The 25,636-nt window shown below is 45.6% G+C and overlaps 1 protein-coding gene across 1 annotated transcript in view; it reads right to left on the minus strand.

The window, feature by feature from the left end:
• BFSP2 (beaded filament structural protein 2) overlaps positions 1-25,636 on the minus strand; it is a 65,202-nt gene that overhangs the window by 39,006 nt on the left and 560 nt on the right. The gene's annotated exons all lie outside the window — the stretch shown is intronic.

A 25,636-nucleotide genomic window follows, 5' to 3' on the forward strand; every position in this document is an offset into this window, starting at 1 on the left:
TAGGTATTCCTTGCACGGCGGCCATTGTCATCACTGCTGTGTGCCTCAGAGCAGAGCACCTGGCCGGTGATGATCCAATGGACCTGATGGGTGTGTGCAGTCTGGCACCATTCCTGCTTGCCTCAGGCAGCTGAATGAAGACTTTCATCTAGTAGCTTGGTTTTTGTTTTTTCTTTCTTTCTTTCTTTTTTTTTTCCTGGCCATTGTCATTTGAGAAAAGCTCTGGTCACTGGTACTATGATGATGAGGATTGTATCCCTTCCTACGGCTGTTTCCTTGCTATGGCTGTAGTTATTAAAATAAATGATGCCAGTGGGGGCAGGAGAGAAATTTGATCGTTACTATGGTTTTAAAAGGTGAGGACAAGCAGCATTTTTAGAAGGGTTATCATTTGGGCCCAAGGGTACAATTAATGTTTTATTTGGAGTTAAAGATATCGGCATCCCAGCAGCTAGAGCTGCAGGTGTGGGGAGGATGTGGGCAAGACTGGGCCCCTGGGAAATTAGACTTGACGGGGGCTGTGGCAGGGTATAAGAGTCTCTGGAAACCCTTTACACATTTATTTGACTTTCAAGTTTAGGATGAATGCTCAGCATAACTCGTTTTAGTAATAAATGAACAAGAAGTCATTATCTCTCCTTAGCGCCCCACTGAAACTGCATCTTCACCATGATGGCGGAGATCACCATGTTACCAAACTGGACAGATGCCCCTCTGCACTCCTCTTGACCCGCGAGGCACACTCATCACAGAAGATGGATTTTCCTCTCTTGGCCTCCATGATGCAGCTCCCTCCTGCTCTTCCTTCTACTTCATAGCCAAGCTTTCTCGGTCTCCCTCACTTGGTCTTTCTCCCTCATGTGACCTCCATATGCTAGAGTTGCTCAGGTTGGGTCATGGGACTTGTTCTTTTCTCCTTAGGTGACCTGGGACATAGGTATCAGTTGAATTAATGAGCCCAGGATTAGTGCCGCCTCTCCATGGAGAACCAAAGCAGGAAAGACGTGGTTTCCACTCTCAGGAACACCCAGGTTCCTACCTGGTTCCAACCTGAGATCGCCTCTAGCATCTCCCTCTGCCCCCTTCCCAGGTCAGAGTGCCATCGAGCTTCTGCACCGACGTGCCCCAGTTCATCCCTGCCGCACTGCTCAGCCTTGGGCCGAGTCCCAGTCGTCTCTTTGATGGTTTTGCCTGATCGTTGCTACCCAGAGTTGGAGAGTACAAAGCCTAAGCACACTGAGTTCAGATCGCAAGTGCGGGTGGAGTTAGGGAGCATGACCTAAAGCCCGGATGGAGAGGTTGAACCATCTCGAGCATAGTTGACTCCTGAATGCAGTCACAGACATTAAGGATCCAGGGAGGATCAGGGGCACCTGAGAGCTAAGGTTGGGTCTTTCTTCAGGAGGCCAGGACGGTGGACATTTCTGTGTCTGTACTGCAGATAAATGACCCCATCATTGAACTGTGTGCTGTCTGAAGAATGTCTTTGTCAAAGAGGTCAGATGAGCATGGAGTGAGGGGCCAGAGTGGGTGGGTGGTGTTAGGAACCATTTGGGGGTGATCGGGAACACCCTGCTCCCTATGGGTTGCCCTCTGTCTTGATGAGGACAAACCTTCTTAGGCCTCACCTTCCCCCAAAACCTCTCTACCCATCCCAGCACTAGTTCTGAGCTTACCTAGCATCCTGCCTCCAGCTCCCTGGGAAACAGGAGGGCCTGATTGGGACAGCAGCACCACTGCTGGGCACTAAAGAGTAGCCACCACTGTATATTCCTATCTCCTCCTGGGTGTATGTATCACAAAGGTTTCTTTGCCATGAGCCAGCCCTCCAAGGTCTAATCTTCTACAGACTTCTTAACAAAATCTGAGTTTTGAGCGCTAGGCACATCAAGATATAGTGACCTTGGAGGCTCTGTTTGGGCAGCCACCTGATCAATCTCTCCTGTTCTTTCTTTTCTATATTTAGAGCAAATGCATTCCAACCTCCCATTCCCATTTTTACTGTAGTGACTTAGTAAGATGCAAATCTGAGCTCACATTTATTCAACATTGTGCTCTTGAACAAACCCACACGATTCGGGTTTTATCTCTTCTTCACTCTCCTGCTGCAAACTGAACTATTTTTCTGAACAGATTCAGGCCTTTCCAGCTTTCAGAACCATAAGTCATGCTTCTGCTTCTGTATGTCATGGCCTAACCAGGCCACCTGGCTGCCCTGCTTTCCTTCTTTGCCTAGTAAACTCTTAGTCATCCTTCAAAACCCAGCTCAGGCTGCACTGGGCATCCCATGTACGCCCCAGATCCACTGTGGGCATATGTCTATCACTGCAAGTTGTCATGCTGTATTTTATTCTGGACTTTCTCTCTTTCCCCACCATTGACACCACTGTGTCCCCTGGGACCGGGGCAGCCTCCTCTCCTTGCCTTCTCAGCACCCAGCTCAGTGCCTGGCATGCAGACACTAGATGTTTGTGAACTCAGTAGGTGAAGTGGGCTAGCTGAGGAATGCAAATGAACACAAACAGGTAAGGCAGGACATAATCAGATGTGTGGAACTAAGTGGAGCTTGCCTGAGAAGAACTCAAAATCTAAAGCCAAACTTCATAAAACCCCACATAGAAGTAACCAAACAAATCAAACCCAAACACTTTTACCACACTTCCTACACTTTATGCCACGATCAGCCCTTCACAGGCAGGTCGTCATTTAACCCCTGTGCCCAACACCAGTGGCCATACAGAGTGGGTGCAAGCTCAGTCCACACATGAGAAGCCGAGATCCAGAGAGTTCAAGTGACTTGCCCATAGTGCTCAACTGAATTTCATCCGTGTCTGCCAGACTCTGCAACCCACACTCTTTTTCTTTTCTTTTCTTTTTAACAAAAATCCCACTTTTTATTATGGGACATTTCAATGAGGTAAAGCTACATATAAAGGTAGAGAGACCCTAGAACGATGGCTCCCTTTCTCCCCACTTCCATAACTGAAATCTCATGGCTAAATTTAAAAACTTCTATTCCTGCCCCCCCTACCTGTCTGAGATGATTACATACATACCACTTCCTCTATAAATATTTCAGGAGTCATGCTCTATTTTGAACTTCTGCATTTTAAATTTAAAAGGTATCAGAGTAATGCATACATTTGATCACAAAATGAAACAAGAATGAAAAGAAAGGCTGGGGCCGAAAATCGTTCCTGACCCCACATCTGCTTGTCCCACAGCCCCAGTCCCTGCATCTTCTGCTTTTTGTTTGTCCAGAGCTTGCCCCATATTTCTACAAATTTTTGATTGCTTGAGTTATCAGCCGCAGATATCATTTATTGACTTCCCAGCCGACAAATGAAGATTTAGCTCACTCACACTCCACTGCCCTTTTCCTGTATTTATTGGCCATCTTGGTGACTTTAAATAAGAAATCTCTATTTCTTGCTGTGTCAGTCATGGAGCTTCTCTTTCAGGCACTCACGCGCTCTCTAATAATCACAGGTGTTTTATTGTCTCAGGTCAAAGTGAGGACACAAAACCAGCTTAATTACTAACCTACTTTACTGACGCCTGTGTGAAATATAGGTCCTTTCTGCTAGGAATTATGACACAGGTGCCCCTGACTCGCAGAAGCTGTGGGCAGAGAGCCAAATTGTTTTATGTCCCAACTGAGCATCCTCAGGCCTGCAGAATACGGTCAACTGCCTGATTCGTTCTCGCAGTGCTGCCCTCTTCAGGGCACTTTTACACAATCCCCCGCGCAGCCCGATAGCCTTACCACCGTGCTTGAAGCATGTGTTTGACATAAGGGGGCTCCATTTCTTCTCTTGTGGAATGGGGCTGCTATAGCTTGGTAGTACTAGCCACACAGTAATCCCTTAATCGGTGTTTGTTAAGTGAATAAGCGATATATGTTTAAAGAGCCAAACATATGAAATAATGATGAGACACTGATTCACAAGCAATAGACCAGCAAACCTTTGGGAAAAGAGGGTGTGGAGGAAGGGAGGTCTCACACACTGTTCCAGGAGGATAAATCAGGTAGCCACTTTGGGGAGCAATTTGGCAATGCCATGTAAGAGCTGCTGACAGACCCAGCCCATTCTGTTCCTAAGTACTTGTCAAGAGCAAGGTCAGTCACTTTTTCTATGAAGGGCCAGAGAGGAGATATTGTAGTCTTTGTGGGCCCGCAGTTTTTGTTGCAACTAAGCAACACTGTCCTTGTAGGATAAAAACAGTCGCAATTAGCATGTGAATGGATGTGACTACATTCCAGTCAAAACTTTATCAATAAGATCAGGTGGTACCTGGTTGAATCTGGTCTGCTTACAGTAGGATGCCCAACTCTGACCTGGGGAAACTCTCCCACGTGTGCATGAGGTTTATGCCCTCTCCTGTTTGTGACAGAGACAAGTGGAAGCAACCCACATCCATTAACAAAAAAAATTGTAACCTATGGAAAAAAATTCATAACCTATGGTGTATATACAATGGAATGTTATCTTGGTCACCATGATAAATCTCAAAAACAAAATGAGAAGTGAAGAAAGCAAGTTGCAGAGGGAAATACTATGTGGTAGTGAATTTTATGTGTCAGTTTGGCTATAGTGGTCAGATATGGTCAAACATTATTCTAGATGTTTCCGTGAGAGTGTTTTTGGATGAGATTAATATTTAAATCAGTGGACTCGGGGATGCCTGGGTGGCTCAGTCAGTTAAGCTGCTGCCTTCAGGCTGGCTTGATCCCAGGGTCCTGGGATTAAGTCCCACATCGGGCTCCTTGCTCAGTGGGAGCCTGCTTCTCTCTCTGACTCTGCCTGCTACTCTGCCTGCTTGTGTTCTCTCTCTCTCTCTGACAAATAAATAAAATCTTAAAAAAAAATAAATCAGTGTACTCTGGGTAGAGTGGATTGTACTCTGTAATGTGGGGTGGCCTCATTCAACCAGTTGAAAGCCTTAATAGAACAAAGACTGAGTGCTCCCCCACCCTGCCCAATACCCCACGAGGGGGAAGGAAATCTGTCATCAAGACTTTGTCTGTCTTTGGACTTGAACGGGGACATTAGTTCTTTCCTGGGTCTCCAAACGGCTCCCCTTAATCTGGAACATCCAGCCTCCATTATCCTGTGAGCCAATTCCTTAAAATAAATCTCTTTCTCTCTATATAAACATCCTATGGGTTCCGTTTCTCTGGAGAGCCCTAACACACAGTATGATCCAACTTAATATAAAGTTTAAAATCATGCAAAACAATCCCACAAAGGGTTTATATACATATGTAGTAAAACTGGAACAACATTGGCAGGAATGATAAACGCTGAAGTTAGAGCAGTCATCGCCTCTGGGGACGGGAACGGAATCAGGACAGAGCACAAATGAGGTTTCCATTAAATCTTTGATTTCATGTTTAAATATAAAAGTTCTGTAGCAAATAACATTAAGATTGACAATTCCGGATGTTGAGCACCCGTTTTTATGTTTGAAATAGTTCATAATCAAGAAAAAAATGAGGTAACATAAAACAACCAGGAGAAGAAATCTAGCGCAGCAAATGTTATGCGGTAGGTCCCTAACGTGCAGAGAGAAAGACTGGCTGGAGAAGGCAAGTCAGAGATGGGTAGATGAAGCAGAAAAGGCCTCTTTGGGCTGCAGGGATGGCGATGGAGTGGACTAAGGTCCGGGGTAGGCAGGGCGGGACAGGAGGTGTGAGGACGTAGGAACTAAGAACAGTGCGCAGGTGTCTGCACAGGTGTGGGTTCGCCGTGGGGTCACGGTCACAGTCGCTGGAGCTTTCCCAGTGGCACTTTGTATTTACCCCAAGGGAGCCCCTCAGAAATGGTTATTCCTGATTTCCTTTGGACAAGATTTGTTTCCTGGGCACTGGCCAGAGTTAGAGGAATTTGCCTTCTCACTAGGGACTTGTTGAGGCTTAACCTAAATTAGGAGCTCTTCTTTCCTATTTCAGGGGTGGCTGCTGGAGGTTAAAATATGTAACATAAAAAACATACATACAAACATAAAAACATGTTTGTATGCCCCCCAGGCACCCCGCTTTTCCCTTGCACAAACTGCACTTGGGTTCTGCTTCTTGGTAATCTGTTGGGACAAGTGGGCTTCTCTCCCTCCTGCCCTGCATCCCAGAAGACCTCTGGGGTAGGGCTGCCTCAAACTTTGGTCTGTCTCAGGTGGAACAGGGCACACAGGCTCTGGAACTAGACTGCCCAAGTTGAAAGTTTTGTCTCTATCACTGCCTAGCTGTGTGACCTTGGAAATAGTTATTTAACTGCTCTGTACCTCAGTTTCCTCGTCTTCAAAAAAGGAGTCAGAGAAGCAGTGGCCTCATAGGGTTGTTGTGAGTTTGAGTGAATTAAGATGTGCAAGAACCTCAGAACAAATTCTGGCACATAGTAGGTGCTCAGTAAATGTCAGCTGTGTTCATCTCCACTGAAGATTAACATGGGGGGAGCAGAATGCCAGCACTATTTAAACGGTGTTTCTCTCTTCCCCATACTTGTTTAAGGTGCACGTTCTTAGGAGACATAGGGTATTGGAGCAAGATATGAAGAGCTAAGCCATAGGCTGGGGGAGTGAGTCCTATGCAGATTTCTCTGCCATCTGCTTCCAGGAAACCTCAACTCAGCAATTTCATCTCACAGTCTTAGAATGAAAAGTGCTCTTGGAGATCGTGGAAGATGAAGATCTGAGGCCCAGAGAGGTGTGGAGGCTTACCTCAGGCCTCGGGGCAGGTCCTTTGCCCTTGAGAATCCAGGAGCAAGGACTCACGGGGAGACCACGGGCTGTGACTGGAGAGGCAGGGCTTCAGACCCTGTCTTTGTTCCTTGGGGATTGTGATGCTCTGCAAGTCTCCCTGTCAGTAGACTGGGGATAAGAAAAGTTGTTGTCCAGGACTGCAAGATGATTAGGAGAAATGTATGTGTCACAACACAATGGTAACTGCACTGGGAGGTCCCTGCCCTCCTCGACCGGCTCCGAAGGGGCACCCATCCCAGGTATAGAGGTGGAGCCTGTGATGGGCATGGAAGCCTGAGCTCATTTGAGAGAGGTCTTGCTCAAGAGGGCAGGCAGCCAGCAAGGATGAGGGTTGGCTGGAGGTGGGACAGCACCTGAAGCGGGGGTGCTTCTCCTTGCAGTGGGTCCAGTAGGGAAGTCTTACAAGAACCCAGAAAAGGGTCCACAAGAGAAGAATTCTGTGTAAATTTTAGCCAGACCCAGACGCTGCAAAGCCACCTCACAACAGCATGTCTCAAGGAAACACTCTCCAGTCATCTTTCCCTCTCCTTTCCCCTGCTTGCACTTCGGTCAGGTTGAAAGAGCAGTGGGAAACGAGGGTAGGAAAACGGCAAGAAAGAGCTGGACGCTGGGCCTAACCTGCGGGGCGGGGGGATGAGGGTGAGGTTTGACGTGTTGAATAATATACTGACTAGACTGCCTATTTACTGGCTTCAGACTGTGTTTTGGGACTTAAAATGAGCATGGAGCTTTTAGTTACTGAAAAGTGATCAGAAAAGTCACGAGACCTTCCATGTTATCACCAGGGGTAGGAGACAGTATTTACCTCTTGATGAAAAGATCAAAAGGGACCTTGGAAGAGGTTCCTCTTGAACCAAAGCCATTTCTTGTTTTTATTTTATTTTTTAAGATTTTAAATTTATTTCAGAGAGAGAGAGAGGGAGGGGGGCAGAAGGGGAAACAAGCAGACCCCCTACTGAGCAGGAAGCCCGACTTAGGGCTCGACCTCAGGACCCTGAGATCATGATCTGAGCTGAAACCAAGAGTCAGATACTTAACTGACTGAGCCACCCAGGTGCCCCCAAACCAAAGCTGCTTTTATAACTGCTTCCTGTTCAATGTACAGTTGACGTCCATCAGATGCCTGGCATTGTGCTTGGCACATAGCAGGCACCCAACAATGTGTGGATTTAATGACTGACTCATCATCCCCCTTAGACCTTCAGGTCCTGGAGTCTGAGAATTTTGACGTGTTCTATTTGAGTTCTCATAGTTCCCGGTACACAGCAGACCCACTTTCAATGCCTGATGAATGAACATAATAAAACTGAGTTCTGTGCCAGCCCCACAGCAGCTACTGTGACAAATATTACACTGTCAGGACTGCTGGGGAGGAGGGAGGCTGGGCCATTGCATGCCAACATCACTAAAGATTCTGCACTTACATGTGACACTAATTACACCCACAGACTGAGGATCTGCAGCCTTATCCGACACTGACAAAGCCTTTTTCCACTCACGTTATTCTCCTTAAATTTCAAAAGGGTCGGGGCCGTGGTGGCAGGTATCATTATCTTCCACTTTTTGAAGATAAGGAAGCAGCAGGTGGGAGAGATAAGGGACTTGGGAGAAGCATTTGGTGAGCTGAGACTTGGGCGGGGTTACTCAGGACCCCTGACTCCAAACGCAGGCTCTGACCTGAAACTCAAAGCCGCAGAAAATGCAACTAACAGAGAAAAGGCGGGGGTGGGTTTCTCTATCATAAAAGGAAGCAGGGCAGAGTAAGAACAAATTTGCTGGCTAATATATGCGAAGTCTCAGGGCAAAGTGAAATTTTATGGTTGATTTATAATCCTCAGGAAATTGGGAGCCATCACGGAAATTCTGACATAAACAGAGAGACTGCAGGGCAGCATGAACTGCATGGCCGGTCTTTCAGATCAGGGTGGTGTTGGCAGCAAAGGGATGGTGATAGGCATCTAAAACTTAACACAAATGACATTTTGCAACATGGGTTACTAGATAGGCAAGCTAGCGCTCAGGGCAGCTAGAAGGTGACGCTATTTGCCAAGAGAACTCAGTCAGAGGCAGCAATGTGGGACTCTCTCATCTCCAGGAGCTCCCCCACCAGCTGGAGAGCCCTGCGGGGAGGGGAGGCTAATAAAACTGTTGGTTCACCAGCGGTGCTGCATAGGACACTACCTGACCCTTGGAAATGAAGTAGGTGGCCAGCATGTACTGCCTGTACTTGGCCCCAGCCAGCCCGTCAGCTGAGCCACAAAGGCTGAGGGAACGGGGCTCCACGGTGGGCTGCTGTTTCTCTTTAGGCTTTGCACTGCTCAGAGCTAATGATGAGCCGTGACAGACAGGTGTATGGCTGGAGGCTTGGGAGACTCGAGCATTCCACCCTCTCATTTTTCAGAGGAGGAGCCTCAGAGCAAAAGGGGTTGCTGCAGGGCACTGAGCTAGCTAGCAGTCAGAAGAGAAGACAGATACAGGGGGAGGATGTACTTGGTGTCTTCCTGTCCTTGAAGGAGGGGTAACATGACCATGTGCTCACCAGAGTGGGAAGGGAATCTGGCCTGTTCCCTGTGTCTGCAGGGAGACGGCAGTTTGACCCAATCTCTTCATTTAACAGTTGAGGAAGCTGAGGTTCAGAGAGGTGCGGTAACTTGTCCAAGATCACATAGCAACTTAGTGACGTTTACTCTATTTCTACTATATGGATAGTACTCTCTCAGTCTGTCTGTACCATGGCTTTCTTTTCTGAATCTCAAGCTCCATGTGGTTCAACAGGGTCTGGGATCTGATGCCAAATGCCAAGGAAGTGAGGGTGACATGAAGCAGGCACAGAAATATTGGTCATTCTGGAACTGTTTAAAATGACATTTGAGGAAATAGGATAAAATGTTGGAAATAGGGACTATAACATGAAAAGGATCCCAATAGCTACTCTTATGGGTTGAATTGGGTACCACTCCAAAGACAGGTTGAAGTCCTAATCCCCAGTGCCTGTGAATGTGACTTTATTTGGAAGTAAGATCTTTGCAGATGTCACCAAGTCAAGAGGAGCCCATGAGGATGGGCCCCAGGCCAGTGTGACATATAAGAGGCAAATCTGGACACAGACACAAAGGGAAAGTGAAGGCAGAGATAGGAGTGATGCATCTACAAGCCAGGGAATGCCAAGGACACCGGCCACCACTGGAAGGTAGGAGAGATGTTCACAACAGAACCTCCCTCACAGGAGGATCCAACCCTGCTGATTCCTACATTTCCAACTTCCAGCTTCCAGAACAGAAGAGAATACATTTCTGCTGTTTCATCCACCCGGTTTGTGGTGCTTCGTTCTGGTAGCCCCAGCAAACTAATACAGCTACCTTTTATTAACTGATTACTTTGCCGGGTCCAACTATTTGTTGATGTAGCCAATATTTCTTGTGTATCTGTTGTGTGCCAGGCACTGTCCTGGGTGCCAGAGAAAGACTGGGGAGTGAGAGATGCTCATTCCTGCCTTCCTGAAGCTTGCATTCTACTTACCTCTACTATCTTCCAGAGTCCTTACAATATCCTGTGAGATAGGGATCATTCTCTCTCAACTTAGAGATAAGGAAACTCACTTTGGGGGTTAGTACCTGGGCCAAGGTCTGACTTCTGGTAAGGGCAAAGCTGGGCCTGGGCTCGGCTCTGTCTGGGGCATGGCCCTGCACTTACCCGTCACTCTGTTCTACCTCATTCACTGCTTGTGCACATGACTGTGGAGATAAGACTCCTGTGGGACAGAAGGGTGAGGCAGGTGGGACTGTGGGTCCCAGAGGCACAAAGTGGGCCCTAAGTCATATTACAGTCAGGAAACCTATTTGTAGCTGTACGGGGTGGAGAGCCCTCGCGCTCCTGTTCTGTCTCTATCAGCCCTCCTCAAGGCGAGGATGAGGGGGCTTAGGAAGCCCAGTTTGGGTGGAGGAGGTAAAACCATGGCTCTGGCGGCTAACAGCGAGCCCTGGTACTCTCACCTGCTCTGAACACGCATATAGTACCAGTGATAACCAGACAGGGGTCACTCTGTGACAGTGGTGAAAAGAGATAGAGACAAGCCTGGCTGTAATCATAGGGGGAGAGAGAGGACAGGATGCTCTACAGCCACGGAACTCAACATCCGGCTTTCAGCCAGCATGGGTGATGAGGTTTACTGCTGCTTTGTAATGCCCATTCTGTGCCTACTTCATCCCTCCCATCTCCTGGATAAAATCTGAAAGATACCCACTCATCATCCTGCCCCAGTATCTGGCAGCCTCAGAAGCAGAGCAAATCCTTGTTCTGAGCCTTTCCCCCAAATCACCCAGCACAAGCCCAGACCTTCCAACTCCCTCTTCCTGAGAGGTCCCAGGTTCTCCCCTCCTGCAGCAAGCTAATAAACTTGACTTTGTCCACCCAGAGGTGTGTTCTCAGTGGTCTGTCTGGCTTTAGCAGGTGCGTGTCTCACCCCCCAGACCAGGAACCCTGGGGATTGGCACTGGGGGCCCCTCCCACTGGGTGTGAATCTTGTTGAACCCTCAGCTCTCCAAGTAGTACTTGGAACTGGGTGGGGGAGAGGATTGCCCCGCAGGGGACAGGGACACAGCCCAGAAGTCTGTGGAAAGCACTGACTGATGCTGGCATGAATTTGGAGAGGAGGCCTCCTCCCACCCATGCTGGAGTAGTGCACCTCGGGGAGTTCCTGAACTCTGCTCAGATATAGACATTCTTCTTCAAGGGCCGACTGCTCAGCATGTTTTTTTCTGAGCGTTGAAATCACTGGAAAAGAAAAGTAGAAATCCCTGGGGCTGGGTGGGGTGGGTGGGTGCTGTGCCATTTCCTGGCAGCAAAGCTATTAAACTTTCAAGTCCTCATCCCAAGCTGCCTGACAAGCTGGAAGCCGCCCAGCCTCATGCATCCTAGCTGCAGCAGTTAGTTCCAGTTCCAGTGTGCTTGGCTAAGGATCAATCACGGCTTCTGACACATTTTTACAAATTAAAAGAGAGAAGAGGAGAAAAAGGAGGCACATCTTGGTGTTTAAACTCCTCACAGAGAATAGCCCTTGTTGACTATGACTCTGTCTTATCGAACAGTGGGCATTCAAATGGCCTGGGGTGTGAGGCAGGACTGACCCTGGTCTTATAAATGAGGACAACAGGAGGCTTTTCATAATATTTTGGGGGTGGCAGTAACATTGAGTGGTTCCTGGAGGGGACACTAATTCAAAGGGGAACTTAATCTCTGTAGACCTCAGTTTCTTTGTCTATAACATGAGGATTATGGGCTGAATTGTGTCCCCCTTAGATTCATATGTTGGTGTCCCAACTCCCGGGACCTCAAAACCCAGTTGTACATGGAGGTGAATACATTCAAGAGGCGAATACATTCAAATGATGCTCTGGGTGGGGGAGGCACTAATCCAGTTCTACCGGTTCTGAGAAGAGGGAATTTGGGCCCAGATGTACAGAGGGACGACCCTGTGAAGACCCAGGGAGAGGCTGGCTATTGACAAACCAAGAAGAGAGGCCTCAGAAAAAGCCCACAACCCTGCTGTCTCTTCCATCTCAGACTGCCGGCCTCCAGACCCTGAGGGACTAACGCCCGTTGTTGTTGGAGCTGGCCTGCCTGTGCTGCGCAGTTCTGACAGTTTTTGCAGACATTTTCAGCAGACACAGTCCCATCGTCCTGGGTGACACAGACGTTGTGGAGAGAATCAAGGACACGGTAAGTGAAAGTTCTGGCTGACCCTTGTGTCACACAAAATGAGCTTCATGCCCAAGGCCTGCACTCCATAGTGAGAGTATGGACCATGTCATGTTCATGAGTCTTGTCACAGTACACGGTTTTGTTAGGAGACACTGGTGAGGAACCTACAGAATCCCCAGAGTATCTGTGCCTGCTCTAGGGGGTGGCTGGGACGTAGGCCAAAACCCCAGGAACTTGGGGTTAGTGCATGGCAGGGCTGGCCTTGGGGGTAGATTCCACACCAGGGGTCCCTGGGCTCACTCTCAGTCGCCTGCAGGTGGTCTGAAATAACACCAGAAGCAATTTATTTTTTCTAGAGACTGAGCCAGTAAACTCCCAAGATGCCCCGGGGCTTCACCTCCCTGTCTCATTTATTCCTCTCAACACTGCTAGAGAGAGTTTTCACCTTCGTTATGCAGATACACCGAGGTTCTAAGTTAAGAGTCAGGTCCAGGTTTCCTTGGCAAGTAACTAATAATAAACCCAGGTATGAGATCAGCTTCCTCCTCAGAGTTGGCTGGGAGTAGGCCTGAGGAAGGGACCCTTACCTGCATAGTGGGAAGGAAGGGGAAGAAGGTGTGGCCCAACTGCAGGCTGGGGATGATGCTTGGAAGGGCTCCGGGAAGCAGAGCCAGGAGGAGGGGCTGTGAAGGGGTGCATGGAGGAGGGGTGGCGTGCAGGGCAGGGCACGGTGCTGGCGGGGGGCAGGCAGGTGTGGGCACTCAGAATTCAGGCCTGGTTCTCTTGTACAACTTTGCCCCGAGTGTCTTTCTAACTTCATTTCTCTGTCCATACTGTGGTGTTTATTTAGGTGGTTATTCATTAGCTCTTGAAAAATATAAATAAAAATTACAAGTTGTTTTCCGGTGGTGAGTTGGTTTTGTGATGGAGTTTTCTACTCCCTGGGCTCGGCTTTTCATTACCTACTGATAACAGCTGAAATAACTTCTCATTTCTGCTGAATAATGCATTTGTGGCCGTCAGCTCTATTAGCTCGTTTACAACCAGATAAATGAGTCTTTATGTGCATTTCCCCAGCCAGATGATGATAAACTAGGTTTTATTTCCCTAAATTGAGTCCTCGTCTTCAATGGATCTGCACAAACCTTCTGGAGAAACCCTGGGGATCCTGCGTAACATTCTGCTTGGTTCACCCATTCTTTCGATAATTCCCTGTAAAGAGCCACCATGCTTGTCCTCAGCATTTGTGCCAGCTGCCTGGATTAAATTTTAATTTAGTTCTTCTGGAGAGTGTAGCCCACTACGTGGTCTTTCCTATTGCTCCTATACATGCTTATTCCATTTGCTGGATTTTTGCTTTGAGAGAAGGGTGTGGAGATGAATCTTCTCCTCTCCCCCGGGGACATGCCAGTAGCTTCTGTGAGGCTGTGAGGGCTTCACCTGCCCTAGACCTGGTTGGAACACCCCCACTCCCACCCCAGGTCGCTGGCAGAAGTTTGATTTATTATTTCATTTTTTAAAATGTAGGGAAAACATCCCAACACTGCAAAAAGTATACATAGCCCAAAGTACACCTGCTCCTACTCTTGTCTCCAGTCCTCATACCTCGCTACCACACCTTATAGATATTTCCAGACAGTCTGCTCCCTCACATAACAGAGACCCAAATAGTAGCAGAGCATACATGGGGGTTTGCTGTGTGCCTTTTTCCTCAAAAATATATATACTGGTGTTAGTCCCACCTCAGTATATAACAAGTTTCATTTCTTTTCTTTCTTTCTTTCTTGCTTTCTTTTTTTACAGCTGCAGAGGATTCTGCTGTGTTATTTAGCTGTGTTGGACGTTGAGGTTGTTGCTTGTATTTCAGTGTGGTGTGGGATTTTAAGGGAGCTCCCTGCCTGTAACTTCAGGGTTCCTACGGAAAACCTTGAGCCTGGTTCTGTATTCAGCCTTGGCTGCCCAAATATTTTTGGGCCGCCTTTTGTGTACCGTGGCATGGCCTTTCCACAGTGGGTCTTGGAATAGAGAGGTGAGGGGGAGAGAGAGAGACCGGGAGGGGGTGGTGGTGCTTGGTGCTTAGTGGTGAGAATGGAAACTCTGGGCATAAATGATGCCATAAATGATGCCATCTAGCCCCACATACTCTGGCATGGCTTCTGTTGGCCCCAGATCAGTTCCCTAGCATGAACCTAGCCTCCTTAATATGCTCCTTGAGGAAGGTCAATGCTGCCGAAAGAATTTACTGTTCTATTCCAGCTAACACCTGACAGGAGGCCCCTGACCTCCCTTTTCCTTGAGAGTTATTTTAGGAAATGGAATTGTAAATCCTTTATCTGCTCCTTGGAGATGTAAGTCTCCTACAATCCAGAATCTTTTTCCTCAAGGACCTGGCAACAATCTCTGTGAAATGCACACTTTGAGCGAGATGACTCCCTATCTCCCAGCTCCTGTGGGAGGGTCGGATGCTGACTTTGGTGGGCGTCTTCCTCTAATTTGCTCCTGTCATAAAGCTATGTGAAGTGTGTTTCTCCTCTGGATAAGCAACAATTAGCAAACACAGATGGCTAATCACATACACCACCCCCTCCCTTAACCTCCTTCAGTACTTTTCCTTCAGCACACCCAGCATCTAAAAAACTTTTCTTTTGTCTCTTGTTTCACTGGAGTTGAGCTCAGTCCATACTGAAGTGTCTCTCCCCTACTGCAGTAGTCTGAATAAGATATGTCTTGCTGATTTTAACAAGTGTTCAGTGCAAAATTTCTTTTTGACGGTTGTGAAATCTGCCCCATTCATAGAATGTGCTGCAGATGGTCACACTGGATCCTGACTCCCAACCTTTGTCCATGCTGGTCCCTGGTCTGAAGGGCCATCTTCTGGCAGGTTCTTTGGGTCTCACTTTTAGACTCAATCTCCTGGGGTACCCTCACTGAGGCCCAGCCAATACCCTGCCTCTTCTCTAAACTCCTGTAGCATGGGTGAGGTGAAAAACTCACAATTACATATATGTAAGCACAGTTATTTGTGTTACTACTCCCTTAATGTCGGTAGCTTCTCATCTATTCAATTCCACAAACTTAATTGGGCATTGATTATGTATGTAGCAATTTACATACACTATTTCATCCAATACCCATCACATCACCCAGCTCCACTGATTACCAATGCTTGGCCTGTTTTGTTTCACCTATATCCCCTCACATTTCCACTCTGCCTTGGATTATTTTGAACAAATCCCAGGTATTATTATTTCTTCTTCAGATATTTCAGTATGTATGTTAAATTATAAAGATGCTTTAAAAAATAACTTCTGGGGCACCTGGGTGGCTCAGTTTGTTAGGTGTCAGAGTCTTGATTTCAGCTTAGGTCATGATCCCAGGGTCCTGGAATCAAGCCTGTGTTGGGCTGGCTCCCTGTTCAGCGGGGAGTCTGCTTCTCCATCTGCCCTTCCCCCTGCTTGTGCACTCTCTCTCTCTCTGTCTCCTTCTCAAATAAATAAATAAATAAATAAATAAATCTTTCAGTGAGAAAAATACAAATCTTTAAAAAAAAAAACTTACAAAAATCTAAAAATAATATCTAAACATTAATAACAATTCTTCAAATACCCACTTTATCTTTCCTCAGTTGTCTATTTTTTACAGTTTGCTTGAATAGTGGTTCAAATAATTTCCATTTCAGTGGGTTGATTTGTCCGTTTAATCTCTTTTAATTTATAGGCCTCCTCCTCATATCCCTAATTGTCCCTTGCAATGTTCGCTTGTTGAAACAATTGGGTGTTTAGTTTTATAGTTTCCTCAGAGTCTGGGTCTTGCGGATTCCATTTCGCTGGCATCATTTCACATGTTCATCTGACCTCTGTATTTTCTGTAAATTAGTAGTTTTATTTTGAGGTTCAATCACATTCAGTTTTCTTTTTCTTTTTTCTTTTCTGGCAAGACTATGACATAGGTGATGCTGTGTACTCCACCAGGAGGTACATGTCTGCTGATCTCTCTTTTTGTGATATTAGTAGCCATTTGATGATTGTTATTGCCTAGATCCATTATTTTACTGTGGTTGCAAGTGGTGATATTTGAATTCTACTTTAATGATTAATATTAGCTATAAATATAAATAAAATAGTCACATTATTTTTTCTTGGTGTGATATTTCTATAAAAGGAGAATTCCTCTCCTGAGTTCTTTTTTTTAAAAATGATGATGAATCCTCAGTTCTTATAGGAAAGGTGGGAAAAATTCCCAATTCCTTCTTATTATTTACCATTTTCAAAATAATGAGTTGGTTCCCCAGCAGACTCCAAGGCAACTAATAAGTGGGATTTTTTTTTAATTACACTGAACTCACTGATTTAAACATATTTGATGTGTTTCAATCCATAGCAGTTAATATTCTTTTTTTTAAAGCAGTTAATATTCTTATTGATATGTAGCCACCTTTGATTAGTGGGAGCTTATTCAAATTGGCTCCTAAGTCTTTTGACATGACTCTAGTAATTCTTTTTTTTTTTTTTAAGATTTTATTTATTTATTTGTCAGAGAGAGAGGGAGAGAAAGCAAGCACAGGCAGACAGAATGGCAGGCAGAGGCAGAGGGAGAAGCAGGCTCCCTGATGAGCAAGGAGCCCGATGCGGGACTCGATCCCAGGACGCCGGGATCATGACCTGAGCCGAAGGCAGCTGCTTAACTAACTGAGCCACCCAGGCGTCCCTGACTCTAGTAATTCTTTATAGCTTCCTTGGTTTTGGTATGAGATGTTTCAGATTCCTGCTCCTAAAGGAGCAGGAATGTACACTGTACACTGTACACTGTACAATGTACACTGAGATGTACGCTTCCTGCTCCTAAACCTGGATTCAGCCATTTCTCTAACTAAGCAGCCTTGGTTCTTATAATGAAAGACGGTAGTTAGTGACCAAAATCTGAGGCTAAAAATGCTCATTGCTACTGGGTTGGCAATTGTTTCTAGTTCTTTTCACTGGCTGGAGCGAGGAAGTGGGTATATATTTATTTTAGTATCACTTACACCATGATTTGACACTGATAATTCAAATTCAAATTCAGGAGTAGAGAATTATCGCTAAACTTAATCTGCTTTACAAATGTATCTCCTTTTACCAATACTAAAATTCTTGATTTTCAATGACATGAATATAATTACTCTTTGGCTTTATCCCACAGGACACACACATGCACACACCAGTGTTAGAATAATACAAACAATGCCACCAACAATATGATTACTGAAAATGACTTAAGATTGTTTTTCCAGCACTCTTTTGCATCCCACTAGAGATGTACAAATTACTGTGGTTTAAAAGTCAATTCTATAATTCTGTAAAATAATCCCATGGTTCCGAAGTCATCTCCACATAATAAGATAAACTGAAAGAATTCTAGTGTCTATTCCTTTCCCCTCTATCCTACTCTCTCCTTTTCCTATAAGTGATCATTTAAAATCACTTGTGGTTGGTTTTTCCAGTTACAAGTGAATATGTATGTATATATTCGTATATCTTCTTCTCTCTCAGATAAATGATAGAATGAAATACACACTCTCCACCTCACTTTTTAGTTCAACAATACATCCAGGAGATCATCCCTCCATAATACTTATAGAGCCCTCCCTCTTTACTTTTGTGAATGTAGCATTGCTTATTCAGCTAGTCCCCTGTTGCTAGGTATTTGGGTTGTTTCTGGTCTTTTGCCATTATAGATATGATTGAAATAAACAGCCTTGTGCATACTTCTTGTTCGTGCTTTGCCAGTGTGTCATCAGGAGAGATTCCTAGAAGTGGGATTGCTGGATTAAATTACATGCATATATAGTTTAATCTAGATATTGCCAAGTTCTTCTCCATAGACACTGTAACATTTTTTCCCCCATCAGCACTATGGAATTGGTTGTTTCCCGAGCACTTTTCCAACAAAACAGATTGATATACTTCAGGAGTTTTGCCAGTCTGATAAGTGAAAATGGTACCTCAGGTAGGTTTTTGTTTTGTTTTGTTCATATTTCTCTTATGATGAGTGAAATTGAACACCTTTTTTGTAGGTAAGAGCCATTTTCACATATTTTTATGTCAATTCCCCATTTATATCTCCAGTCTACTTAACAGTAAGCATGTTTTTGGCTATTATTTTAAGACTGCAAATTCTAAATGTTGTTTATAGAGTAGGGACATTAATTAACCATTTGTATTCAAGAGTTGCAAATACTTCTGTCTAGTTTGTCATTTATCTTCTAGTTTTGCTTATTGTGCAATTTTGTGACGCAAAATTTAAAAATTTTTGATAATCAAATTTACTGATATTTCCTTCATTGCCTTTAGATTTTGAATTATATCAAGGAAAACTTTTTTTTTTTTAAAGATTTTATTTATTTATTTGACAGACAGAGATCACAAGTAGGCAGAGAGGCAGGCAGAGAGAGAGGAAGGGAAGCAGGCTCCCTGCTGAGCAGAGAGCCCGATGCGGGACTCGATCCCAGGACCCTGAGATCATGACCCGAGCTGAAGGCAGCGGCTTAACCCACTGAGCCACCCAGGCGCCCTCAAGGAAAACTTCTTTTGCACCCAGGTTATAAAGGAATTCAGTCACGCATTCTACTTGTATGGTTTTCTTTTTTACACTTAAATCTAGGATACATTTGGAATTAATTTAGGGTACAGTGAAGGAGGGATCCAGTTTTATTTTCCTTATGACTATCTAGTTGTCTGAATACCCTTTATTAAAAGTCCTCCATTTCCTCCATTGGTTTCAAATGCTGCATTTATCAATACTAAATTTCTATATGGAGCAGGGTTTATTTTGAATTTTGTATTTTGTTCCCTTGGTCTTCCCGTCTTTTATGTGCCAACAAGAAATGCTTTCCAAGTGAGTCTCTCTAGTATGTTGCAATGTCTGGGATAGCTGCCCCTTCCCTCCTTGCTCTCTTTGTTCAGTTATTCTTTTCAGCTATTCTTGCCTTTTTGTTTCTACAAATGAAAATTTATAATAAACCCACCTAGCTTAAAAAAAAAACTATGATATTTTAAAAATTAGGATTGCATTACTTTTGTAAATTAGGGACAACTAATATTTTTCTTGAGTTTATATTCAAGCACATGGTATTTCTTTACATTTGTCTTTTCAGGAGAATTTTATTATTTTTCATATACATTTTGGACATTTCTTGTTAAGTTTACTCAGAAGTATTTTATTTTTTGCTATCATAAAGGAGACGGTAGCCATTTATATTTATATAAATGTGTGTATATGTGTGTGTGTGTGTGTATACATATATATATCACATTTTAAGAGATCTTAGGAGACTGAAGTGTGGCCCCAGTGACAGCACTTATTCTCTCCCCTGTCTTCTGTGGCAGATATACTCTACTTGGCTTCTGCACAGAAATACTCTACTTAGCAGAGCAAGACCCTCTTCCCTCTACCCAGGAAATCAGACACACCCTTCTCAGAAAGCAATTTGGTTACCACATGTATTACTCCACCAATACCCTTAGAAGCAGCCTCATGCCTCCTTCCCTTCCCCTGCTCTATCAAAAGGTTCCCTCCAATCTCATATGTCACCCTGCCTGAGAAGAATTCTCCTGAATACACTTTTTTCTCTGTATAGTCACATTTCTAATAATACTTTAGTGTCCCTGTTAGTGGCTAACAAAGTGACTACCTTATTGACCTGCTCTGACCAAACAAAGTGCATGTACAGTATTAAGAAATAGATGGGGTGGTTTATCTTGGGTAAATGTATTCAGGCTGTTGCAGATACTCCAATAGCTCATGGTTCTTTCTCTCTACCCCTTTCAGGCACACCAGATTGTGAATCATGAACAATGATCCTGTTGCCTTCTTCTTATTCAGGGCCTGTGGGGGATGAGGCTTCAGGGTAGGGAGTGAGCAGTTAGTTCTTTCTTTCTTTCTTTCTTTCTTTCTTTCTTTCTTTCTTCTTTCTTTCTTTCTTCTCTCATTCTTCCTTTAAACTTGCTAGGACTACAGGTTCTGTGGGGAGAGAGCTGGCCCTCACCTGGATTGCCTGAGTTTCCAGCAGTTTCCCCAAATAGGCTGATCCCCAGTCCCCAGTGTCTGGGCTCTCTCTCTGGAAGGGACAGAAAGAGGAACTGTGAACAGCAGGCAAGATATTCAAATCAGGTCCATTTTAAATTCTAATTCTCCTGCCTTTTAATAATTTTGATTTCCCTTTCCTCCAGCTAACAATCTCTCTGTCTGAAGTTGTAAGTTGCTGTTTTCTCCCATGGAGACCAATAATTGCAGTGGAACTGAACCTCCACATTCCCCTTTCCTCCCAGGCAGCATCTCTCTGGCCAAGGCCTTGGCTTACTCGTTGTGCTTTGAGACTCCACATCCCTGACTGCACCTTCTCTGTCCCACTCTCCTTTTATCTGCAGCTCCAAGGCAGGAAGGCTGCCTAATTCCAAGCTTGTGTTTGGTCTATTTGAAGATGAAAGGGTCTGACGTTGTCGATGGAGTTTACTGTGAGCATCATTCACTTGGCAAGAAAGGTCAGGAGCATTCAGCAAAGCAGGAGAGGGAAAGAACCACTTTCTGCCCAAGCAATGGGCAGGGGCTGTGCCCTCCTTGGTCTCCATGGCTATCACCTGGGAATTTTCCTGTCTGTTTTTACTGCTTAGCAGAAGTGTCTGAGAGTTTCTAACACAACTGAGAATTGGGGAGTGAGAGGTTTGGAAGTGAAAAGGAAATTCATATAGACTACCCCTGGCCAGGATTGGCTACATGATTTGTGGGTCCCAGTGCAAAAGGAAAATATGGGGCTCCTTGTTCAAAAGGCAGGGGGAAAGTGCTTTGAAAGGTGGTAAAATTAACTAACTAACTAAATAAATGTGATAAAATATGAAGCTTTATGGTTTTTCTCTTGATTTGTCATGGTAATTTTTGCTATTTAATCTTGCACATCCTCAGACACAGATACTCAAGGGGACAAATGCAAACTCTCCTAGGCCTCCCAGGGATACTGCCTTGCCATTTGGGACACTATGTGACCCACCAATGGCTGGGTGACCCTTCCTGCCTGCGATGGCATTTATGTGCCTTGTCCTGGTGAGCTGGGGAGAAAGGAGGAGAGAAACCAGGCATCACCCTTTCCCACAGACTGGCCACTCCAACTCATGGAGGACAGATAATCCCCAGCGCATTGAACCCTAGTGCCACTCTGGAGGTAGCTGGATCAAGGGTGGACAAAAGGTTTGTCCTTCCCTTATAGTCGCCTGACAAGTACACTGTGGTGTTGCCAGCCCACATCCATGCCCCACTCCAAGAAGCAAACCTGACCCTCCCTGGGTCTGTGACCAAGCCCTTGCTGGAGGTGGGTGTAGGTGGATAGAGGTGAAGAGGGGCTTGGGGTTCCTGGGGTCGTGGTATTGGGCAGCTTAGAGCTTTGGATTTCTGGAGCCCAGAAACTCTTAGCATGGCACAGCTGCCTCTGAAGCCCTGGAGAGGGAAAGGCAGCACTTTCTGAAATAAATGAATTGCTGGTGGTCTTTTCTCTAGGTCTAGGTTAGAGGCCCTGGTGGAGGTGGGCCCCTCCTGGAGTTCTATGGGGACTGGCTGGTTGGTGGGCCCAGGGCTCCATGACAAAGCACCCTGGAAGCCAGTGGGGACCCCATGCCCCAGCGGGAAAGTCTTTGTTTCTGAGTAGCCAGGAGTTGGGGTTGCTGTTTGGGGGCATATGGGACTTAGGAGGGAGCTGTCATCTTGTGGCAATTGGGTTAGGAGTGGAGAGAGGAAGAAAGGATCCAGCCAAGGCCCTGAAGGGGGGCTGTGGCCTTCAGAGGCAAGTCCCTTGGTGGCAAGAGCTGGTGCCTAGAGGACTGAAACTCTGACTCAGGATACCCTGCTGCATGTGCACAGTACTTCACAGTTCCTAATCTGCCCTCCCACCAGAGAGAGAGAGTGAGCACATGACAGCAGGGGTGGGGGTAAAGGGAGAAGGAGAGGGAGAATCTTAAATAGGTTCCACACCCTGCATGATGTCCAACTCGGAGCTTGATTTCATGACCCTGAGATCATGACTTGAGCTGAAATCAAGGCAGATGCTTAACTGACTGAGCCACCCAGGCACCTTTCTCTAATGTTCCTTTTCGCATCTTATTTCATTTCATGCTCACAATGACTCTGGGAGGTGCTCATCTACCCATTATATAGATGGGGAAAGGGAGTCATAGAGCAGAGGACTGGCTGGTCCAAGTAAGTGGCAGAACCAGGATTTGAAGCAGGACCCTGTTCATTTTGAGTATCAGTCGTGTACCTGGCTTAAGGTATCTGCAATGCCATGAATGAAGAAAGTCTTTCTGAGCTGTTAGCCACTCATTTTACTGGGTACACTATATTCCGTTAACCCCCTTAACAGTTCTGCTCAGTAGATAACATGATCTCCACATGGCAAATGAGAAGAAAAGTTGACAGAACTGACCTAAAGTCACCCAGCTAGTAAGTGGCAAATCCAAGATTCAAATGTAAGTTTACCCAACTCCCAGATGAATTTCCAGTTTATGCTCTATGTACTCTTCTGTTTGGGAGACCTGGTCCTTCCTAAGTGGGCCTAGAGTGGGAAGGCCTGGACAGACACGTGACCAGAAGACAGCATGGTAACTACCACCAGGGATGTGTGTCCAGGCTGTCATGAGATCACAGAAGGAACAGGGGAAGCGTTGCAGAGGAGCAGGCTGAGGACGTGTGCAGGGGCTCCCAGATAGATGGTGGGCCTAGGACTTAGAGGTGGCTTCACTACTTAGAAGTGGCCTGTAGACTGAGCCTGGAGTCATGGGTTGTGTCCTGCCAGCGATGAGGATCCCAGAAAGGTGCTGGGCAGGGACATCATATAATCAGATCCCACATGTCCAAAAGATCACACTGCTGACTGGGTGGCGAAGGAGAACAGGCATCTCCAGGAAGGTTCTCCAGGAAGGAGAACAGGCATCAGCAAAGCCACCTTAAAGCTTTATGTTAAAGTCAGGAGGGGTGGACAGTGTAGGTCAGCTTTGTTAACTATAGCAAAGGAAAATTAATGTGCATTTCTCAAATATGTACAATTTTCTTTGGTTCTTTTTGGTGGAACAGAGCTTAATATGGCTGGAAGGTGAGGCTGTGTGATACAGAAATAACTCCGTTTTATGGGTCTAACTGTATCTTCAGGTCCATGTTTTTAAACAAAAGAAGAAAAAGAGAACTTCGGGTTCATATGAAGGATCTCATTTATGGTCAGTGAAGAGGAAAATGACCCTTGTCTGGGATTGTGACCATCAGTGGAAGGCCTGCATGTCTCTGTGTCCAGCCTTGGCTCTGGCAGCAGGGGGCTGTGCTGTTGTCATGGTGCAGTTTTTGAATCTTTAGTCTATCCGCAGGCAGGAACCATGCAACTCAGATATCTATGGATTTGCTAGAGTAGCTGTGGCATTATACTAATTTTACAGATAAGGATACTGAGGGTTAGAGAAGTTGGGCAAGTTGCCCAATCCCCTGGAGCTAGCTAGCTGAAGCCCGACCATGTCAATATCTGTTGAATATGAACTAAGTTTTGTGCCGATACTTTTTGACTTAGAAGTTGGGGTGCCTGGCTTCTTGTGAAAAGTCTATGTGGCATTTGAATGCAAGAAATTGTCCTGCAGATGCTGAAAAGTTAGAATATCTAGGGATGGTCTGCTGGTTTATGGGACATAAATATTTGGAACCAGCACTGCTGGGGAAAATCCAGGAGGGATGGCTGTCTTCGATTTGACAGCTTTAAGTCCCAAGCTGCTCTAAAAACGGCTCTCCCTCCCAGCCCAGATGGATGGAAGCAGAGCAACGGCTCCAGAGGAGAGCCAAGAGGACAGTGTTGTACATCACATGTCCTGAGCTGACGGCCGGGCACTGACTTACGATGAAGAGAAGCATTCCAGGATGAAATGGGAGGCAGGAGGGGGAATGGGGAGCCTCTGAGCGTGCCTGTCCTGCATCAGCTGGCCATACACAAATGGAAGTTTGTGACCTCTGCTTGGGGAATGCATGCTGGGCCCTAGGGGGTCCAAGGGGTCCAAGCTGGCAGTTCCTGGTGGAGTTGGAGGCTGGTATAGCTCAGAGGGATCCAAGGCTGGCATTTGTCACATGGAGGTGGGGGAGGGAAGGGAGAGAAGTCAGCCACCAGCAGGGTGGGTTGCTGGCTGTGCGATGCTGGCTGGAGTCTCAGTGGGGGAAGCTGCAGGCCAGACATGACAGATGAGCTCAGCGCTCTGCAGAAATCACCCTGGAGAACACATCCTGACCAAGCAAGGGAGAAAGATGCAACCTCTGTGTCCTACCCTGTCCAATAAGACGGCACTGGCCCTATGTGGCTAATGAAATAAAATAAAATAAAATAAATAAAGATAAAAATTCAATTCCTCAGTCTTATTAGCCATGTTTCACATGCTTAATAGTCATATGCGGCTATTGGTTACCAGACAGGATGGTGTGGAAATAGGACATTTCAATCACTGCAGAAAGTTCTATTTCAGTGTAAACAGTCTTACTAATATTTTAAAATATTGATCATCTGTTGAAACCACATTTAAAATATACTGAGTTAAATAAAATACACAAATATGAACTTCACCTGTTTCTTTTTACCTTTTTTACTGTGGGTAATAGAAACTTGTCAACTACCAATGTGGCTCATATTTCTATGGGACAGTACTGCAGTAGATGGATATAGGAACACACTTCCATTTATCCTTGTTTTTGATGTCACAACCATTCGATGGTGTTTTATTGACGATGGCTATAAAAAACTTCTTAGCACAAATGTTACGGAGCCAGCCCAGGGTAATGGGGCAAATGCAAGCTTTGGAACTGAAACAATTCAGGCTCAATGCTCAGCTTCCCTACAGGCTGCATGCTCTTGGGCAAATTACATAATCCCTTTATGCCTCTGTTTTCTCCACTAAGAAAATGCAATCAGTGAATGAGTCTGTGCATAGTGTTGCTTTGAACATAGGAGACAGCGCATGTACAGGGATTATTGTGGGCCTGACCACTAGTCTACCTCAGTAAAAGTAGCTGTTGTTATTGTTTTCATTGTCATTAGTATTTTTTAGCAAGAAAGGATCAAAGTTATGGTCAGTTTCTCTGGTCTCAGACCATCCACTCTCCTGCCCCTGCCTCAGCATTCTTGCTCTCTGATAAT

The sequence above is a fragment of the Lutra lutra genome, chromosome 1, assembly GCF_902655055.1.
Source record: "Lutra lutra chromosome 1, mLutLut1.2, whole genome shotgun sequence".
Classification (NCBI taxonomy): Eukaryota; Metazoa; Chordata; class Mammalia; order Carnivora; family Mustelidae; genus Lutra; species Lutra lutra.